This window comes from Nipponia nippon, unplaced genomic scaffold (assembly GCF_047370975.1).
Source record: "Nipponia nippon isolate SJK-2023a ecotype South Korea unplaced genomic scaffold, ASM4737097v1 scaffold_7, whole genome shotgun sequence".
Taxonomy (NCBI): domain Eukaryota; kingdom Metazoa; phylum Chordata; class Aves; order Pelecaniformes; family Threskiornithidae; genus Nipponia; species Nipponia nippon.
This window is the reverse complement of record NW_028262391.1, coordinates 30809752-30818853: the sequence shown is the minus strand read 5'-3', so window position 1 is coordinate 30818853 and position 9102 is coordinate 30809752.

The following is a 9102-nucleotide window of genomic DNA, read 5'->3' as shown; positions in this document are numbered from 1 at the left end:
AGGTTCGGGGATGCAGGGGTGGTGGTCCTTTGGGAGATGCAGGCTTGGTGGCAGCCCTGAGAGGCTGGGAAGGAGAAGGCTCTGCCCACCAGTGGGGTGCGCTCCCCTCGGGTCAGGGGGTCCTCTGCCTCCCACCCGGCCACGCTCAGTCACAGCCTTTTGCTCATTCCTGGCTGGGTTTGGAGCAGGATTTAGCCTTGTCCTTTCACCCCAGCATTTCCCTCTTGGGCATCCTCAGAGACTCCCTCAGGACATGCCACCCCATCCCCTGCCAAGAGCCAGCCCCACGGATGGGGGGTGATGGGGAGTCACTGGGAGGGGGGACAAGCTGCTCCAGCCACTCACCCCAGGGAAAGGGGGCTGGGAAGGGTCACCTCCATGTCCCCACGTCATTCACCCGTGCCACAGCACCTCATCCCTGAGAAGCAAATGCCATCCTGGCCCGGCAGCTGCCTCCACCTCTGTGCTGCGGCTGCCTCCCCGCCGCAGCCAGCACAGCAGAAAAAAAACAGCAAAAACCTCCCAGCCTCTGCAAAGCGGCGCCTCCCCTTCGCTTCAGCTGAGGTTTATTGGCATTCCCAGCGCAGAGCCCTCCGCATGGATGGATATGTGTGTGTGTGCCTATACACACACACACATATATATACCCGTACAGGCCCTAAGCAGTTGTGCTGATTTACATAAATATCCTATTATCTGTGCAGCTCCTTCGGCTGGTTTGGCGATAATATTGACACACATAAAGTTACTTTCTACTTTCCAATAGCAACTGTAATGCCATATCATCACTGACTTCATTTACGAGCTGTAAGGGTAAAATAAATGTTTATGTAAATGACTTTAACTGGTAAGTAATTTCCTGTCTTTTGAATGCTTCAGGTTTTTAATGGTGTTGCAATTATGCAATGCACATAAGTTGTATCAATCACATCAAATAAATCTAAATTAATCAGGCCTATGTGTGAATTCCCCAGTTTAGAAAAATAATTTAATGAATAAGCATAGAGCAAAATTTGAGATGTGGAAGGGGTTTTGTGCCAACAGCCATATTCAAATAGTCACCTGTGAGCATTAAAAACCCCACCCCTCCGAGCTGTGAGGCTGATTTTCAGCAAGGACGGGTGGCTTTCTGGCAGCGCCAGTACACCAGGGACAGGATCCCCAGGGATCCAGAGGTGGGGTTATTGCTTGCAGCCCAGCTCTGTTTCCCTTGGCCACAATGCTATTTAGCTCAAGGGAGTGCTGTAAATCCCAGGGGACGCCCACTTGCCGCTGGATGGGCTGGGGGGGGCTGCAGGTAGTGGGGCAGCATGGGAGCCCGTGCAGGCAGCAGGTGCCCTGCTTGTAGCCCCCTCTCTGCAGGGATTCACCTATGCTGGCTGGCATAATCTCAGCCTGGTCCCCCAGCGATACTCCAGTCCTCCTTTTCTTGGATGTCACATCTCCGTGACCTGAGCAAGCACTGGCTGACGACATCACTGAAGGTATTTTTAGAAACACCACTTTGCAGGCAGGCAGAGAAAAGGCAGCAACCAGCAGGGCTCAACGCCAGTGGCACCCTCCTGTGAGCTCCCAGCAGGTAGTGGGAAGGCTCGATATATCGATGACCATCAGCGCTGAAACACAGCTGCCCTCCCTGGACGGCCCTGGCAGCATCGGCCTGCCATGGGGCACGCTGCCAGTGACCCCAGTGCGGGTTTAGCTCTTTGCTTTTAGTCCAGCCTTTTCCATAGCTGAAAAGCATCGCTGTTGTGATGCTGTTAAGTCAGGCAGGTTAATTAGCCTTTTACTTGGGTGAAGGGAAGCTCCACCAATCGAAACACGTCGCTGAGCGGGGCCTTTTGCATTAGGTATTTGTTCTGCCCCAAGCAAATATTTAACCTACATCTGTGAGATGGCTAAAAATCCCCCAAATACCAGCAAAAATTTAGTTCCCTCTCTCCTCCCTTCAAGTAACCTGATAACCTGGTCCAGGAATGCAGGCAGGAACATACCTGAAACCTCTTGTATATTGGGATGCTCACTGTAGAAAATTCCCACCAGAAGCACCAGATGTCGTGAGAATGTGTCCTCAGAGCACAATTAATTACAACCCAGTTCATTATTCTAATTTTGCTCCTCCTTGAGGAGGTGAGGGGATTTCTCAGCATTGCTGAGGCACAGTTTGCCAATCCGACATGAAACACTTACCAAAGCAGGAACGAAACCCCTGCATTCCTACATTGCTGTTTTGTGCAAAGATAGGAGTTTTAATTAAGTCTTATCATGCTCCTGGGAAATTTAATACTCATTTTAAAGTTCACCAGCTGAATTAATTCAACCCAGAGGCTCCGATCCTTGAGACAGGGTTGTGTTGAGCTGTGTGGAGAGCGGGAACTGGGGAGGGGTGCTGCAAGGATCGCTGCCTAAATCCGACACACTGGGATGCTGCCGGCCTCAGCAGCTGCTTTGGATGGTAGTGGGGGCTCCGCAGCTGCTCAGGTCAGCCCACCTGGCCATACGTGGTTAGACCAGGTTTGGGCTGCCAGGGTGGTAGGGAGCAGCCCAGGGCAGCATAGAGCCAGTCCAGAGCCGAGGAGCTGGCTGGTCCGGCTGGGAGCTGCTGCACGCCATGGCTCGGCTCTGCTGGTGTCCCCCCATGCAAATCTTTATATCAAGCAAATGACAAAAGCACCATCTTTTTCAACCTGCTGTATTCAGCTAGAGAAAAACTCTACACTGCACGCAGTCAGGGGAGTGCAGTGCAACACGTAGCAGACATCAGATGGGTGGCTCTTCCACCCCTCTGAATTTCCTACCTTGGACTGCACTGCAGAGCCATCTAACCAAAACCTCAGCCTCCGTGTCTCCCTTTTACCTACCTTTTATCTTTGTCATATTTTTCAGCTGGCTTCAGGTATGACTAGGGTTTGGCTTTAATGCTTGTGCCTCCCCTAAGCAAAGTACCACAAGGCTCATCCTGTGCCACGCCGGCTGCTGGGGAGCTGTGAGCTGCTCTGCGGGAAGACCACAGCTCACCTGCTAAGTCGTTAATGTTTCATGACATTAACCAATACAGGCTCCTGCGTATAGAGCACTTCTTAGAAACAAGGCTAAGAATAAGCACTAGGTGTTCTGGCCGAGGCTAAAACTGCCTCATTGGCTGGGGGATGCCCATGCTGGTTTGAGCAGACCCAGCAAGGGGGCCTCTCGATACCAAGTAAATTCCATCCAGGACATTTTATCCAGCAAATAAAAATTGAGGCTGTACTGGAAAGATCACTGCATCCCAAGCAAGAGGTTCTGGAGCTCCTGGTCTGGCAGAGGCCCACCGGTGGTCCCCTGGACAGTGCTTACAGGGCATCCCTGGGACCTTCCGCGCGGGATCTTGGGTGCTTTCTGCAATTCTTATTAAATAAAAAAAAAATGTATGAAGATAGAAGCTGCAGGTGAGCAATTGGAATTTTTTTCAAAGTTTTGCTATGTCTGCCACTCATTTTCCTCTTGAAGCCAAGCCCCCGTGGTGCCACGGAGCCCCTTACCCTGGCTGGGAGACACCAGTAACAGGGTGTGCAAAGACAGAGTTAGGCTTTCCTCTGCACAGACAAAAATGATGGGAGCCACCTCCTTTAAAACATACATTCGGTTCTCAGCAAAACCAATTATTTTTAGTGCCCTCCAAAGTGCACTTGACTTTGGAGAAGAAATGAAGCAAAAGCAGTAATTCTGAATAATCTAGGGAATAGAGTTTTGGGGGTGATGTAAGTGGCCGTGTCATGCCAGGGGGGCTGGAGGAATGCAGGGCTCACTAATAATATCCAGCTAGTTTAGGTGTGGGCACAGGTAAATCAGTAAGAGCCTCTACAGGGAAGAGGGAAATACCCCTATGGTCATAAAGTAAATGCACCCATGTAAAGGAAAATATTGTGATGGCGGGTAATCCACGAGATGGGCTCAGCTGCATCCCAGCTGCAACAGGAAAGCTGCACACAGAGATGAATGTGCAAACGAGGTGGGATTTTCTCTGATGGAATTAAATAGCCTTCCCGCTAACCAGCTTTGACTACTTGATATCAAGCTGTCTGCAAAATCCCACTGTGAGTCCACACCGGCATGGGTACAGCCATGCTGGTCGACCAGGTCCTCAGCGCACTCTGTGTCACCTATAAATTTTAATGTGCCTTAGGGATGGTCAGTGGGCACGGTCCAGCCGCTCCACTTGTCCCACCATGTTTCAGCGCTAGCGTGTGTGGGATGCTGTACCACCACTACTCTGCAGCTTTGACACCAGGAGTCCTCTAGCAGGACGGAAACATTATTCTCCCATGCATTATTGACACCTGTTATATATAATGGATGTCCCTATGTTTGCACCAGCAACGCAGCTCGGAGCCCTGCAGCAGCAGTGCCTGTGCCAGCTCCTGGGTGGGCATCCGCAGAGCCCCTTGGCCACAGCCCAGGGACACACCAGCTCAGCCGTGCCCAGGTGTCCATTTACATTCAAGCCCCCTGTTTCCCTGACACTGTGGGGATGGGGGTGCTCCCACTGCCTCCATGCGCTGCCGGGCGACATCTTCCCTGCTGTCACCTTCCCTGAGCCAGAGCATGCCAGCCTGCCCTGTACTATCGCAGCTTCCCACTTAACAAGGAAAAAGGCTGGGGTCTTTCAAGTTGAACTTACTGAAATGTATTTCATGGTGATTTAGTTATTGTGGACCCTACTGGGACCATATTCTCATTTTTTTTCTTCTAAGGTATAACTGAGATGGTGAAGAAAACTGAGCTCAGTTAATAGGAAGAGTCACCTAAGAGATACATGAATCCACCTGCCAAAATTTTACAGGGAAAACTATTTTTTTCCTCTTAAAACTTAACACACAAATAGATGCACGACTACCACAGAAACTCATCCTGTTTCAAAACAAAAGCAAAATTTTTTTTCCCATGTTGGTGCTTCAAAGATAATCATTCTGTTGCAGCAGACTACAGAACTGAAAGCTGCAAATAAAGTGCCAGGATCTGTCCTCAAAGCAGGTTTTACACCCAATGAGGGTCTTTTGCTTCTTGGCTGAGCCAGTGGAAGCTGGGGAGACAATCAAAGGAAATGTTAAATTCCAGCCTCCTGCTAAGGTTTAGGGAAAACAGAGCAGCATGGCGCTGTGCAAAGCTATTTCAGAAAAGAAAACTTTTATGTCTACGCCCAGTGAATATTAAACAGCCACATGCTTCGGCTCTGCCGCCTGCACCCAGTGCTGCGTGAGCAGATTTCATTTGTCTTTATGAAGAAGAGCAGACCCACATCCATATTTTTATGCATATGCCTTAGAGACGAGCGGGATGTGAAGGGTGAACCTGAGTCCACTCCGCCAGGAGATCCCTTGAGCAATCACTCACAACTAGAAAAACAAGGAGACATTAAGGAAAATCTGGCAGCACAGGCAGGAGTAGCAGGCAGGAGGGTTTATGCAGACTGATATGGAATAACTGCCAGCTCTCTGCTTTTTCATGCAAACCTTCCTGGGCTTTCAGGTCTATTTGGGGATCCTAGGGAGGTGTTGGATGAAAAAATAAGGATGAGATGGAGAAAGAAATGGTACATGAGGTGGGATGGAGGCATGCCTGGGGCACTCAGCATCCCAGGTGAGGTGGGACCGGAGCTCTCATTCAGCTGTCTTCACCTTCAGTCCACCAGGCAAAAAAGTGCTGCTTCATTAACCCCCTGGGAAACAGCGGCAGAAGAACTACAGAGCCTGTGTGCAAACATCTGGGCACATTTCACAAAAACAACTCCAATCCAGAGGCATTTCGCTGGTTTTCATCCCCAGCCTTTGCTTTTGATGCAGACTCTGCCCTGCTTGCCCCCCAGCCCCACCCCACTGCTCTCACCTGCAGGTCCATCCAGGCCAACCCTGGTCCTGGGCACATGTTTCGGAAGCATCCTCCTCCACGGGTCAGTCTCCACATGGCGCCCATGGGTTGGCAGAAATACCCCCTGAGGCCACAGCGCTCGCCCTCCTCACCACAGGCAGGGATGCTCTCTGCAGCCTGCATCCCACTCCTCTTGCTGCTTCCCTTGCTCCAGCCCTGCACCAACAGTCCTGCCAGTGCACACAGTGCGTGCATGGCTCCACACAGCCCGGGAAGGGGTGCTGAGCTCCAGATACGCCCGTGTGGATCCCCACCGTGAGCCTCCTTGGGACCCTGGGAGCCAGCCGGGCTGGTGCGGCTGTACTGGTGTGGCCAATGCTGGCAGCAGCTCTCTGGGGTGGGATGCTTCACCATGCTTTTCCACACATAGTGCCACATGGCTGGCACTGAAAAATTGTTGCCTTTTCGCCAGGGGCTTTGTCAACTCCGTCCCAATCTCAGGGGTCCCTGGGTGAAGCCTCCCGACAGATCTTCTCCTCCCTTGTTAAGGACCAGTGCTCCACTCGCTGCCAGCCTCCCCAGTGAGCGAAGGCAGAGGATGGTTTCCCACACCCAGCATCACCTTCGCCACCAAATTTCTCAGCCCATGCAAACCTCTGGCAGCTCTGCCCCATCCGTGATCAGAGACAGAGAAAGCAACATCCCCTCCGCTCCCATCTGCCAGTACATTAAGAAAATGAGAGCCGATTAAAGTCTGTCCCCTCCTGAGCACCATTGGTCCCAGGCAAATTGCTGACACAACCTATTTAGTAGCATTGGCAGACAGGTGGACTTTCCTCTCTCTTCAGACATCTAGATTTAGATGGGTTAGAGGTCGCTTGGGTCTGCTGCTCTGAGCATTGGCTGTAGTCAAAAGAAGTGGTTTAATTGCACAGAATGATTGTGTTAATTGTATTTTTTTTTCCCATCATCTGTTATAAGGTTGGCTCAGGCAGTGCTGTTCCTTGCAGACCTGCTCCTCCACCGCACACCGTGTGAGGATGCCAGGATGGGATGGGAAGGAGCTCAGAGGAAAGTGCTCCTGTGTGCCCATACCACCCCATCGACCCGCATCAGCCAGAAGGCCCCCCCGTAGCACCAAAAACTCTCCTGTTTCTTGAGGCAGACAAGCTGGAAAGCCTCATTTCCTTCCCATCAACCTCCACCTGCAAGCACTTTCTAGAAGATGGCCAAGAACAGTAAAACTGGGGAGATTTGCAAAATAAACAGTGATCAAACGCAAAGACCTCAGTTCCTGCTCCAGAGGGCGTCTGCCAAGACACACAGATCATATCAGGCTAATTTACAAAAGGAAAACCGCCCTAATTAGTGTTCAGGAAAGCACTTTAATGAGAAGCACATTAGTGTAAAAAGCGAGAGCGCCAAGAGGTCAAGTCGTTCCTAAATGCCAGAAAAACAGGAAACGGGGCAGAGCCAATCTCTGCCTGCCCAGGCTGCAGCACCATTTTCTCACTTTTTAAATAATATTTCAGGTTATTAGTGAGTAACTGATAAAACTCAGAGCCTAATGCCCAGTGACAGGGCAGAGACACTGTACTCAACAAGCTCTGAGCATTGTAGTGCTAGATGTGGCCAACCTGAGGAGGGTTAGGCAGCCCTCACAGATACCTCCTCTCCTTTTTGGGGCATAGCATAGGTTTTATGGCTGGAGTTTCCCCTTGTGAAGGGAAGACCAGAAGCCCTGTCAATGTTACGAGTCCCGTCTTGCTGGTGGCTGTGACGGTGGCTAGTAACCATGGCAGCGGAGAGATTTCACGTGATATTGGTATTTCTGCAGCACAAAAGAGCCTCTTATCTAAAATGAGTAATTAGTCTGGCTGGTCTTTATTCCTCCAGTTATTGCTAAGACAGAGTGGCACAGCGTGGCTCACATGATGCTCACCCTGGGGCAAATTTAGACCATCCATGGGGAGACCCACAGGCTGGGACATATGGGAGGTTTCAGAATGCAAAAGGATGCTCACACGGGTGCTGCGGCAACAGTCCTGCTGCATGGAGGCAGACCCAGCCCACCACTTCTGAACAGTTAAATCTGGAAAGGCGGCAGTGGCCATCCCAGTGAGCTCAAGCTTGCAAAGTGAGCATTTGCAAAACGTGTGAAACACATTGGGCCATGCTGTTCCCTAGATGTCACAGCCCAGAGCTGGCAGGGATGTCCCCCAGCTGCCACGTAGCATCCCCACATCCTGATTTATCTCACTTCTCCAGTTTACATTTCCCCCAAAATTCCTTCCAATTTATCCAAGAAAACAGTTTTTAGACTTCAACTGTTTGACTTCCAGCTCTTCTCACATATCAAGTGACTTCTAAAAGCAGAAAAAAAATGCATGAAATAACGTATGTATCTAGGCTTTACTTCTTCAGATGACTCAAACCCAACTCGCTGGCTATTGCTCAGATCTCCCTAAGACATTCACCCTAGGGCATGAACCAAAGTTGGAAAGTTTCATCCCAAAATAAGAATGGGTAAATGAGGAAAGAATGAGGAAAGGAAAAATGTCATCCAGCCCAAGCTAAGCCTAAGCTGCTGTTAATATACACTGGCATGGGCACCTGCCGGCTTGGGTACCTCTGTGTGATCCCTTCCCAAATGGTGGTCTGGCTTTTTTTTTCCAGGGTGTTAACTCCAGTGGGACCATTACTGCACTTAAAATGTGCTGTGTGCTCAGGGCAGAGAAAATCAGACTTGTATTAGCTCCATTTTAGAGGAAGGTAAAAGGGATTCAGGGGGATTTACTTGCAGCTATGACTCAAAGCAGAGCTACACAACAGAAAAAAAATATATAGGCAGAAAAAGTGGTTTACAGACTGTTCCCAGAATTAGGAGCATGTCCTGCTGGTTAAGGTCTCCAGGTTTCAAGGTTGAAGTGCTTAATTTTATTTCAAGCTTTCTAATTTTACACCATTTAACTGAGCTTTCCATTTATCCTGCAATTTCTTTCTAGACCCGAGTCTAATCCCCAAACCTGCTTATTTGTTTTTACTTTCGTTATAACCTTATCAGTGATTAACCTGCAATTGCACTTAATCTTTTTAAAAGATTGCTTCAACTATAAATACAGAGAAGCTACCTACCCTGTTTCTATCCAGTGGAAAACAACTTCCTCCACAGTCAGATGTCTATGGTGGGTTATATTATTTCTTTTGTAAATTGATTTTTTTATCGGAGATATTTGCTTTCTCTAATTTCATACA